The sequence below is a fragment of the Pelophylax lessonae genome (assembly GCF_965119305.1).
Source record: "Pelophylax lessonae genome assembly, chromosome: 7".
Taxonomy (NCBI): domain Eukaryota; kingdom Metazoa; phylum Chordata; class Amphibia; order Anura; family Ranidae; genus Pelophylax; species Pelophylax lessonae.
The window spans coordinates 296,185,869-296,198,620 of NC_138774.1; the positions used below are offsets into that span (position 1 = coordinate 296,185,869).

The window sequence follows — 12,752 nt, forward strand, 5'->3', positions numbered from 1 at the left end:
TACTGGCGGAGTTCCATCCCCCACCCATCTCAACTGTACCACATTCCTCCTCCTATACCCACCAAACCTCCCTGAATTTTGACTAATAACAGAATTCCCACCACCCACCCTGGTGTGACTCCCCAAAGCTGAAGCATAGCTTCCAACATTCCTCCCAGCAGAAAATCCATCAGTTTTTTTTTAATTATCTGACACACACTTAGCAGATAACGATTGCACAGATTCGGGATTGATCTGTGCAATCGAATCTTTCCTCTGCTGATCAGGAGGAGAAATGTCATTTTTATTTTTCCCAGCATTACTAACCCCTTCACCACCACCCACCACATTCATTGCTTTAACATTAATGTCATTTTTTATACTTGCTGGGATATTTATTATTGCTGTTGTCTTCACAGCAGAATCCATAGTTGGTGCTGCACTGGTAAGAACTCCAGCTGTCATCTTCTCTTCCACTAGGACAGGGTTTTCAGCTGTGGAAATAGCATTCTGTTTTAACACAGCAGCAGGTAAAGCATTGCAGGATATTTCCATTGCTACTTCCATTCCACTTCCAGAACTATGTTGATCCCCTCCCCCATCAGCAATCAGCACTGGAAGACTGGGAGGCTCAGGTGAACATGAAGCAGGCTCTTTGGAGCTGGCAGCCATTTTGCTTGCCGTGGGACTACTGGTCTCAGCCAGACCAGCAAAATCCATGCCTGGGGTGTTTAATGCAGGTCCATCCACATTCGTCTGATGGTCCGGGGCTTGCATGTCTGCACTCGGTTTCTCCACAGCGGTAACTCCAATAGGTAGCTGTATGCAGAGCTCTTTCTCACCTGGGACACCATCCACTACAGCAGATGGGGCAGACATGTTGGATGGCAGCATGGTCTACTGGGATTTCTCCACCATTACTGGCTTTGCTGGCCTGTATCTCCTCTGCCCATCCTCAGGGATTTCTGATGGATCATCAGAAAATACAAATCTGTCTGCTTTCAGGGGTGACTCCATCTGCTGGATGAATGTCAGGGATCCATGTCCACTCTCAACCCCCTGGCTGGTTGCCGCTGGTGATTCCCAGTTCTGGCATGGGGGGAGAGGTGCAGAGGCAGATGGAGCCTGGTCATCCATTAACTGAGGCTGCTGATCCACAGAACTTGCTGATGCTTGGCTGGTAAATCGCCTCTCATTGTCAAATTTTTCTTTAAATGCTCCACTTCTGTCTTTCAGCCTTTCCAATAATAAAGTTTGTTCCTTTACCCTTTCTTCCAATTCCTGTAACTCAGGCTTCATGGCTGTGCGATTTTTACTCCAGGCCTGGAAATACTTGGTTTTGAAGGATTTGTGTTCAGCCTTCAAAACTTTAAGTTTTTCTTCCGCTCTCCCAATCGCCCTAAAACGATTGATAATCTTCTGGCTGAAGACATCCGCATTCTCACCAGGGCCTGGACCCACAGACAGGTCCTCCACCTCCTCCTCACTAGGCCCCGTGTCATCAGGGGGATCCCTCCCAGGGCCTCCCCCAGGATCAGGCATTGTTCCTGGGCCAAGCTAGCAAGCAAGGCCCAGGCTTGAAAAGGGCTGGTTCTCACAGAGAGCTCTTTGGGTGTGTCCTCCTCCTTCTTCCCACTGACCTCCAATGTAAGGAACATTCTTCCCACTGACCACCAATGTAAGGAACATTCTTCCCACTGACCACCAATGTAAGGAGCATTCTTCCACTGATCACCAATGTAAGGAGCATTCTTCCCACTGACCACCAATGTAAGGAACATTCTTCCACTGATCACCAATGTAAGGGACATTCTTCTCACTGATCACCAATGTAAGGGACATTCTTCCCACTGATCCCCAATGTAAGGGACATTCTTCCCACTGATCACCAATGTAAGGGACATTCTTCCCACTGATCACCAATGTAAGGACATTCTTCCCACTGACCACCAATGTAAGGGACATTCTTCCCACTGATCACCAATGTAAGGGACATTCTTCCCACTGATCACCAATGTAAGGGACATTCTTCCCACTGACCACCGATGTAAGGAGCATTCTTCCCACTGATCACCAATTTAAGGAACATTCTTCCCACTGACCACCAATGTAAGGGGCATTCTTCCCAATTTTGTTTATTAAAAGTCTTGCAATCAATAAGCATAAAATCAATATACATAAATAAATATATACATATTTACATGAAAAGGGGGGGGGAAATACATAGCAAATTCTGCTCTCAAATAAAGACTGCCTTTACAGCAAAAGCAAAACTCACATCATGAAACACATCATTACCGGGAAAAATATTCTTAATAAGACTCACACCACCACACCAGACATCAAACCTGCGAGGTCAAGAAACAAAACCACCCCCATTATGCATGCAGCCCTTCTTTAAAAAGAAGATATTAACCAACAAAAGCTAAGGGAGTGAAAGAAATAGCATAGGAAAAGAGCTCCTCACCCAGAGATGGACAGTTCACCAAAAGCAGGTCTGATATTCCTCTACGCCCTTATCCAGACTGCTCGAGGCTCCCTGCCCTTCTCAAGACCCCGAATCTTTCCAACCTCACCCAGAATATCGTACACCACCACCTCGACAGGGAGGACTTTCTTCCGCATGGTAATCTGGCACCGTGCACTCCACGTGAAGTAACGGACAACTATACTAACTAGAAAAAGTGTATCCAAATCAAAATCCCAGCGAGTCGGGAATGCCCCATACACCCACTCCGCATAACTCATGCGATAGAGAAAGGGGATGCCTAGAGCCCTCCCCACCCTTTTATACACCTCTATGTTAAAGGGACACTGGAGCAAAAAGTGGTCCATAGACTCCACTTTACCAACACACTCCGCTCTAGGACAATCCCGATCATCCACAGGGCGATGCTTCAGGTTCCCTCTCACATAGAGCCTTCCATGGAAAGCGAGCCAGGCTTGATCCCTAAACTTTAAAGGGATTCTTCCCAAGTTAAATAAACGCAACCCCTCCCTTATTACAGGGCCTGGGCAATCCCTTAAGGTCAGTGACACACTGAAAACAGAGCCCAAAATCCTCTTCTCCAGAAGCTTTCTGGGGAGGGACTTGATATCACCCACTGTCACCTGCCACTGCCTAAGTATTTTCAGACACGGGGCAACATAAGCCGGAAGCTTGCCATGTCGGACTCTCAGACATTTCACTGGCCCGCCATCTTCCCAGCATCGCAGAAAAGGCCTAAACCAAGTTTGAAAAATACCCACCCATCCCAGCGGGGTCTCTGCTAACATATTACCAAGATTGTACTTTAAAAAGAGCAGAGAAAATAAAACTATAGGGTTGACCATTCCTAGACCACCCTCCCGCCTGGACAGGTAAGTTACATTGCGTTTGATCAGGTTCAGCCTATTTCCCCATAACAGTTGGAAAAAGCAGCTGTACACCCTTGCATAGAGAGATCTGGCAAGATACAGACAAAGCTGACATATAAAAAGATTGGGATCAGGTAAGTTTTAATCAAATCAACCCTTTCCCTCAAGGAAAGTTTCCATTTCTTTCAGCTTGCTACTTTGGCATTGGCATTCAACAACCTGCTTTCCCAATTTCGATGACCGTAGTCACCAGGACCAAATTTGATGCCCAACACTTTAATTTCCTGCTGGGGCTCTGGGAAGGCATCCGGAAGTTCGAAGCTTTCACCCTGCTCACCCATCCAGAAAACTTCACTCTTTTCATGATTGATTTTAGAGCCAGAAGCCTCAGTGTACTGCTCTATCACAGAGACCACCTCCTGCGCCTCCTCCATCCCAGAGATAATAACAGATACATCATCGGCATAGGCCACGACCTTCAAAGGTGGCACACCAGCAATGCCCAAAGGCACACCGCACAATGATCCACCCTCTAACCATCTTATGAAGGGGTCGATTGCGAATACATATAGCAGGGGGCTCCAAGGACACCCCTGGCGCACACCAGAGCCAACCCCAAAAGGCCGTCCAACCCAACCATTAACAAGTGGGAAGCTCTCAGCCCCTTTATATAATGTTTTCAGCCAATCAATAAACCTCCCCTGCAGGCCGTATCTACCAAGTAGCAAATACAGGTACTCATGATTGACTCGATCAAAAGCCTTCGCCTGATCCAATGCCAGCAAGTACTTTCTCCATCCAGCAGCCCTGCATCGCTCCAAAGCCTCCCGGACAGCTAAAATTGCTGAAAGGGTACTTCTGCCCTGGACCGAGCAGTGCTGATGATTGGACAACAAATCGCCTGCTACTGACTACAAGCGCCAAAAAAGAATCTTCGCCAAGATCTTTCTATCAACATTGAGAAGACTGATGGGGTGCCAGTTCTCAATTATTGAGGGGTCTTTACCCTTTGACAGAAGAATCACAGCGGATTGCCTCATGGAGGGAGGGAAAGAACCCTCTTCTAAACAGCTGTTATAAATCTCCGCTAAAAAGGGAGCCAGAATGGACTTAAAACACTTGTAAAATTCAGCTGTCAACCCATCTGGCCCAGACGACCTTTTGGTAGCCAGCTTCTCTATAGCACGAACTACCTCATCCACTGAAATTGGTTTTGTCAAATCCATCAAAGGCAATGTACCATTTCCCAATCCTGGAGTAGAATCCAGAAAGCTTTCCATCCTGTCCCGACTAAGGTCCTTTCTTCCCAGAAGGTCTGTGTAATATGACCTGAAGATCTCCAGGATCCCTGATCTGGACTTCACCAGGGAACCCATACTATCCCTCAGACCTATGACTGCTATGCCTTGCTTACAGTTCTGGTAAGGATCAGGCGAGTGATATTTCCCATAATCTCTCTCCAGAACCAAGGAGGCATGCCGGTCGTATTGACACTTCCTAAGAAGAAGCTTTACCTCCGAGATCTCCCCTGGATCTCCTCCATACGAGACAAGACGATCAAGCTTCCTCCGCAAATGCTGGTAGGGAATATATATACCAAGCTGCTTCTTCTTACTTATGGCCTTGAAAAGTCCAATCGCCCTTTGTTTCACAAGCTCCCACCACTCTGACTTACTGCTGCAAAAGTCCAGAATAGAAACCTGTGCCTGAAAAAAATCCTCAAAGGATTGTCTTACCTCTAAATCTTCCAGGAGAGCCGAATTCAGTTTCCAGGTACCCCTTCCCCTGGGTGGAGTGTCTGAGGCATTCAGAGTCACAGACAGCATACAGTGGTCAGAGAACTCCACCGCCCTCAACTCAGGAGCCGAGAAAGAAGAGTTCTCCTAAAAAAAACCTATCTATCCTACTCTGACTATTCCCTCTCTGAAACGTGAATCCCGTGCTGCCAGGGCAGTGCTTAATGTGCACATCTACCAGGCCTGCTTGTCTAACCATATCTCTAAGAAAAACGCCATCATAACCCAGCCTGTCTATGGAGACCCTCCTGTCTTCAGGCCTAATTATAGTGTTAAAGTCACCTCCAAAGACAACCTGCTGGGATGTAAAAAGGAAGGGTTTGATCTTTGTGAGGAGGCATTTCCTGTCCCATTTTGACTGCGGTCCATAGATATTGATCAGGCGCAGGTCCTGCCCCTAACAGAGACGTCTAAGACCATGCATCTCCCCATTTCTACCTCAATTACCCGCCGGCACGTTACCATATCGGTTTTAAAAAGAACCGCAACTCCGCTGCAAAGCTCAGCCGCAAGAGACCAAAAGGAGGGACCACATCTCCACTCCCTTTTTGCTAGATGGACATCGGCCAAAGTATGGAGCCAGGTCTCTTGCAAAAATAAAATCTCAGCTTCAAACTCACTGAGCAAAAATAAGGCAATATCACGAGCTCTTGCAGATTTCACGCTGGCGACATTAATGGTCGCCACCTTTATCGGAGCGGGAACTGCCATCAGAATGATTGGGGTAGTCGTTTCTTAACCTCTACCACACTCTCATCACCCGAAACAGCTCTCTTTACACTATGTGACACCTCCTCATCCATAGATGATAAAGAAATAGATAAATCAGACACCAACTCCTCCCCTGATAAAACAGAAAATGTGTTGCCAAGAGGAACCCCTCCTGGCTCTAACTGTAAGGAGGAAACGACCGCTTTACTGGTCTTCCTCTTCTTCTTTTTCTTCCTCCTAGTCCTCTCCCACCCCTCATCATCCGAATCCTCCTCAACAGAGGGTGAGACATGGGACATGGACACCCCTCCCTCAACCCCATCGACCCCACCACCATCCAGCACACCTGCACTCTCTTGCCCACGTTTGCGGTGTCGGGGCACAGGGACTGGAGGTGGAGTAGGCCGAGGGGGAAGATCCACTGTACCCGCCTCCCCAGCAGCTTCCGCTAGTCCGGAGGATCTACGCACAGTAGATGTAGGAACAACCACAGGAGGGACAGACTCAGGGACCACATCACTAGGGGAAACAGAATCTGACACAACAGACACAGGAGGGGCAGCAACAGTTTCCTCCCTAACTTCAGCTGCTTCATCTTCTTTATTAAGCCTCTGCAGCTCAGTCTCCAATCCTGGCAGGTTATGCAGTGCACTGTCTGGGCACTGGCTATATGGATGACCCAGCTGCTGGCACAAATTGCACCGAATCTGGGTGCATTCTCTGGCCAAATGGCCTAGATCCTGGCACAGTGAGCACTTCTTGTGGGTGCAGGACGATGCAAAGTGGCCTTTATCACCACATTTATTACACACCTTAGGCTGACCTTGGTAGAAAATGGTCAGCCTATCCCTACCCAGAAAGGCTGAGCAGGGAAGGTGCTGAACTAAATTGCCCAGCACCCCCAATTTTAGTGACACTGTCCAGGCCCCTGTCCATATCTCATGCTCATCAAGGACCTTCCGCAGTGGAGTGAGGACCTCGCCATATCGGCGTAGCCATACTAATAAATCAGCCTCCGGTATGGATTCATTACGCACCAAGATGGTCACCGACTTTATCAAAGGCTGCCTTGAGATCACCTTTGGCACCAAACCTCTCCACTGCTGAAGGCCCTTGCACCTCCTATATCTCTCCCAGAAGAGATCCAAACTTTCAGGTTTTACAAACGATAAATCAAATTCATAACTCCCCACCGGGCAAATCAAAGCAAAAATATCACAGGCTTTAAACCCCATTTCCAAAATCAACTCAGCCACCCTTCCCCTTACTATTGGGGTTCCTTCCCCCTCCCACCTCAACTGAACCACATTCCTCCTCCTATACCCACTAACCAGCCCCCCACCAAACCTCCCTGAATTGTGATTATTAACAGAATTCCCACCACCCACCCTGGTGCGACTACCCAAAGCTGAAGCATAGCTGCCAACATTCCTCCCAGCAGAAAATCCATCAGTTTTTTTTTTAATTATCTGACACACACTTAGCAGATAACGATTGCACATATTCGGAATTAATGTGTGCAATCTAATCTTTCCTCTGCTGAGCAGGGGGAGAAATGTCATTTTCATTTTTCCCAGCATTACTAACACCTTCAACACCACCCACCACCACCACATTCATTGCTTTATTATTATTGTCATTTTTTATACTTGCTGGGATATTTATTATTCCTGTTGTCTTCACAGCAGAATCCATAGTTGCTGCTGCACTGGTAAGAGTTTCAGCTGTCATCTTCTCTTCCACTGGGACAGAGTTTTCAGTTGTAGAAATAGAATCCTGTTTTAACACAGCAGCAGGTAAAGCATTGAAGGATACTTCCATTGCTACTTCCTCTCCACTTGCAGCACCATGTTGATCCCCTCCCCCACCAGCAATCAGCTGGTCAATCAGCCCTGGAACACTGGGAAACTCAGCTGAAGCAAACTCTATGGAGTTTGCAGCCATTTTGCTTGCAGAGGGACTACTGGTCTCAGCAGGAGCAGAAAAATCCATGCCTGGGGTGTTAGATGCAGGTTCATCCACCTTTCTCTGACAATCTTGTGACACTGTCAGGGATTTTCCCTGCATGTCTGCACTGGATTTCTCCTCAGCAGTAACTCCAATATGCAGTTCCTTCTCACCTGGGACACCATCCACTACAGCAGGTGGGGCAGACATATTGGAAGGCAGCATGGTATACTGGGATTTCTCCACCAGTACTGGCTTTGCTGGCTTGTATCTCCTCTGCCCATCCTCAGGGATTTCTGATGGATCATCAGAAAAGACAAACTTGTCTGCTCTCAGGGGGGACTCCATCTCCTGGATAAATGTCAGGGATCCATGTCCACTCTCAACCCCCTGGCTGGTTGCCGCTGGTGATTCCCAGGTCTGGCATGGTGGGAGAGGTGCAGAGGCAGATGGAGCGGGTCATCCCTTACCTGAGGCTGCTGATCCATGGAACTTGCTGGTGTTTGGCTGGTAAATCGCCTCTCATTGTCAAATTTTTCTTTAAACACTCCGCTTCTGTATTTTGGTCCCTGGTAAAGTATACGAACCCACCGGATAAAATTGGGGCCGAAGCCATAACCCTCCAGACACCGCCATAGGAAGCCCCATTCAACCGAGTCGAATGCCTTTGCCGTGTCTAGTGACACAACCACTCTGGAACCTGCATTCTCATGATCAGCCTGTAGATTCATGAACAGACGCCTCAGGTTGAAGGAGGTATTCCTGCCCGGCATAAAGCCCGATTGGTCCATATGGACAAGCGACAGTATGACTTTGTTCAGGCGGATAGAAAGGACCTTGGCCAGGATCTTAACGTCCACCTGTAACAGGGAAATCGGACGATAAGAGGCGGGCTGATGAGGGTCTTTACCCGGCTTGGGGATCAAGACAATCAGGGCTTCCCGCATAGAGGGAGGTAACGTGGAAGAGTCGAATACGTTTTCAAACATAGATAGTAAATGCGGTACCAGTACCTCAGAATAGGTGGAATAAAATTCTATAGGTAACCCGTCTGTGCCCGGGGACTTAGACCTGGGAAACCTGGCCATAGCCTCTGTGATCTCCTCCTGTGAGAGCGGGGCCTCAAGGATCGCTAGTTGCTCTACCGTCAGTTGGGGAAGAACGTCCGGGGACAGGTATGAGGAAATCGGGGAGTCATCGGTCGGTGCAGTAGAGGTGTATAGATCGCTAAAAAAGTCCCGAAATCGATCCGCCACCTGCCCAGGATCAGACACAGGGGGTCCATTCGGGGGGTGTAAAGTAATCACCACCGGGGGTCTATCATTGCAATGCACAAGATAGGCCAAAAGTTTGCCTGCCCGTTCACCGTGCTCATACAACCTCTGCTTTTGGAAAAAAAGGGTCCTACGGGCTTTCTCATATTCCAACTGTTCCACTACTCTGGTCAAAAGTTTCAGCCGATCCGCGCCAGCGGGCGTCGGGTCGGCAGCGTACTCCGCCTCTGAGACAGCCAGGGCCCCTGTCGCCTCCACGTGAGCCTGAGCGGAATTTGCCTTAATAGCGTTGATAGTGGCCGTCAGAGTGGACCTAGCATGTAGCTTAAAGGTCTCCCATACCGCCAAGGGGGAGGCTGAACCACCATTGTCAGCAAAAAATTGTTGCCACCTGGCGGACATGTCGTCCCCCTCAGGGATAAGGGAGAGCCAGAACGGATTCAGCCGCCAGGCTGGCCGAACTCGTTCACTGCAGACCTGAAGCGTGACCCAATAGGGGCAGTGATCCGAAAGGCTACGGGCCGCGAAGCCCGCGTCCAATAATCTAGGGAGTAGGAAGGGAGATATAAAAATCAAGTCAATACGGGACATGGAACTATGGGTGGCAGAAAAACAAGAGTATGCCCTGAGCGAGGGGTATTTCACCCTCCAAGTGTCCAGCAAATTAAATTCCGCCATCAACCGTGCAAACCTGGTAGTCGTGGGCAGCGGCTGTGTAGCTCCAGGGGCAGACAGCCTGTCCAAGCTGGGATCCATGGTGTTGTTGAAGTCCCCCAACCAGATCGCAGGTATACGGGGATGCAACACCATGAAGTCCAGGCCCTCAAGCAGAACGGAGGCCGCAAAGGGAGGAGGAACATAAAAGGCCAACAGTAAATAAGGTTCACCATACAACAGTACCTCCAGAAACACATATCTTCCCTGTGGGTCTATCAGGGACCCCCGGAGCTCAAAATGCACTGACTTGGCAACCAAGACCGCTACACCTCGGGAGTGGGACGTGAACATAGAATGGAACGTCCAGCCTATCCAGGGGCGCTTCAGCGCCCGCTGGAGCGTACCGTCTAGATGGGTCTCCAGTAGGACCATAACGTCAGCCCTGAGGCGCCTCAGGGCATCAAACACCGCTGATCTCTTGAGTCTGTCCCTCATGCCCCTGACGTTCCAGGTTAGGAGTTTAAGGTGCGCCATGGGGGGAAAATTATCATAACAGTGTGCAGGAGCTCCGGGGGTGCCCCTCGGCCCAGGCATCCACCCATTGACAGTGCTGAAAGAAAACACATGGCAGTAATGATAATAATCGGAGGTATACCCAGCAGTACAGGGATGAGCAAAACAAACACAAAAATGCAATACATGTTCCTCAAAACGAAAAAAAACAGAGCATAGAATGACAATAAAGACCACCCACCCACCCACCCCGCCCTGCACCCACCCCAACTGGTGCGGGCATGTTGAATCCCCAACCAACCAATCAACCCTTGCAGGTCCCACCAAAAATGGAAAAAGGAAAAGAACCAGAGCAGCATCAGAAAAAGTGGGGAAGGGCTCCCCCGCCGCGCACGGCGGCAACAGTGGGATGGCTGGTGCATGTGCCTAACATAGGCAAACATAAAGAGCGAAACTTCGCTGGGTAGCAGTGCATGCGTCTAGGACAATAAGTGAGAGACTTCCGTGACTCCGCCAGGGTGTGAGGATAAGGTTGCCTATGCCGGGTAGAGAGGGGCAAAACGGTGAAAAAAAAATCTCAATCAAATAAACGTTCGGTCCCGGCCATAAAAGTCAGAGGAGAATTAAGAAGAGAGGAGAAAAAAAAAAAAAAAAAAAAAGGGGAGGGGAGGAACAGCCTCCCCGCGTTGGAGCCGAGATGTCACTAACTGATACAGGTGCCTTCCAGCTTGATCCCAAATCCAGGACAACAGGCAGGGAAAATCCAGGGGGTACATAGCGGAGTCCTCCAAGGCAGATAAGGGAAAGAGCAATACACGAGTTCCGGAAATCCAGTGAGGGGTCAGTGCACAACAAGGAGTAAGAGGCAGGAGGTAGGCTCAGCCCCGTGCCTCAAGATGTTCCAGCCAGGATATAACTGCCTCCGGGTCATCAAAGAAATGTACTCTGTCATCTCCCTCCACGCGGAGGCGGGCGGGGTACAACATAGCATACCTGATGTTTTTGATGCGGAGCCTGCGCTTTGCTTCCAGAAAGGTTTTGCGCTTTTTCTGAACATCTGCAGAGAAGTCAGGAAAAATAGCTAGTCTGCCGTTCCCAAAGGGGATATTGCCTTTTTCCCGGGTTAAGCGGAGCACAGCATCCCTATCTCTGAAATTGAGGAATTTAGCTATGAAGGTACGGGGGGGTGCTCCCTGCGGCGGTGGTCTGCCAGACAGGCGATGTGCTCTCTCCACCACAAAAGTTGGAGAGAAGGCTTCCCGGCCATAGGTGTCAATGAGGAGTTTTTCCAGAAAATCCGACGGTCGAGCCCCCTCTGCCCCCTCAGGCAGACCTATCAGCCGAATGTTGCATCTCCTCAGTCGATTCTCCATATCGTCTTGCTTGAGCAGGAGCTGAGTGACTTGAAGCTGAAGACGATCTGAGGAGTTTTGCAGGGGGGGCAGGGCATCCTCCACAGCGCCGATCCGCTGCTCCGTCTCAGTCACCCTCTCCCTCACCTTCTGGAGGTCCTGGCGGACCAGAGATATATCGATTTTTACCTCCTCAATCCTGCAGGTCAATGTAGCCTGGCACTGTGAGATAGCCTCCAGCACCTTAGCCGTCTCAGCTCCCGTCCCGCTCGCCTCCGGTCTCGCCTGGACGCCATCTTGTGCCTGCAGGTCCTTGTCAGTTCGGCGGAATTTCTCCAGCTTGGCGGCCGAATCCAGCGTCTTTTTCGGCGGGGACATGTTGTAGGGTGTCTGGGGCTCGAGCGGGGGTGTCGGGGAGGCTGAGCAGAATCTTAGAATGCAGGATGATTGTTAAAAGGAGTGTATGCCGGCGGAGCTGCTCTCACCCACGTCCTATTCCATGCCGCTCCAGGCCACGCCCCTCCGCTTCTGTATTTTAAATAAACTTAAACTTTAAGTTTTTCTTCAGCTCTTCCAATTGCCCTAAAACGATTGATAACCTTCTGGCTGAAGACATCCGCATTCTCACCAGGGCCTGGACCCACAGACAGGTCCTCCACCTCCTCCTCACTAGGCCCCGTGTCATCAGGGGGATCCCTCCCAGGGCCTCCCCCAGGATCAGGCATTGTTCCTGGGCCAAGCTAGCAGGCAAGGCCCAGGCTTGAAAAGGGCTGGTTCTCAGAGAGAGCTCCTTGGGTGTGTCCTCCTCCTTCTTCCCACTGACCACCAATGTAAGGCACATTCTTCCCACTGACCACCAATGTAAGGAACATTCTTCCCACTGACCACCAATGTAAGGAACATTCTTCCCACTGACCACCAATGTAAGGAACATTCTTCCCACTGACCACCAATGTAAGGGACATTCTTCCCACTGACCACCAATGTAAGGGACATTCTTCCCACTGACCACCAATGTAAGGAACATTCTTCCCACTGACCACCAATGTAAGGGACATTCTTCCCACTGAGCACCAATGTAAGGAACATTCTTCCCACTGACCACCAATGTAAGGAACATTCTTCCCACTGATCACCAATGTAAGGGACATTCTTCCCACTGACCA

General features: G+C 49.6%; 1 protein-coding gene across 2 annotated transcripts in view; it reads right to left on the bottom strand.

Moving 5' to 3' along the window:
• Nucleotides 1-12,752, bottom strand: part of LOC309560030 (relaxin receptor 1-like) — a 269,217-nt gene that overhangs the window by 46,212 nt on the left and 210,253 nt on the right. The window lies entirely within an intron of this gene.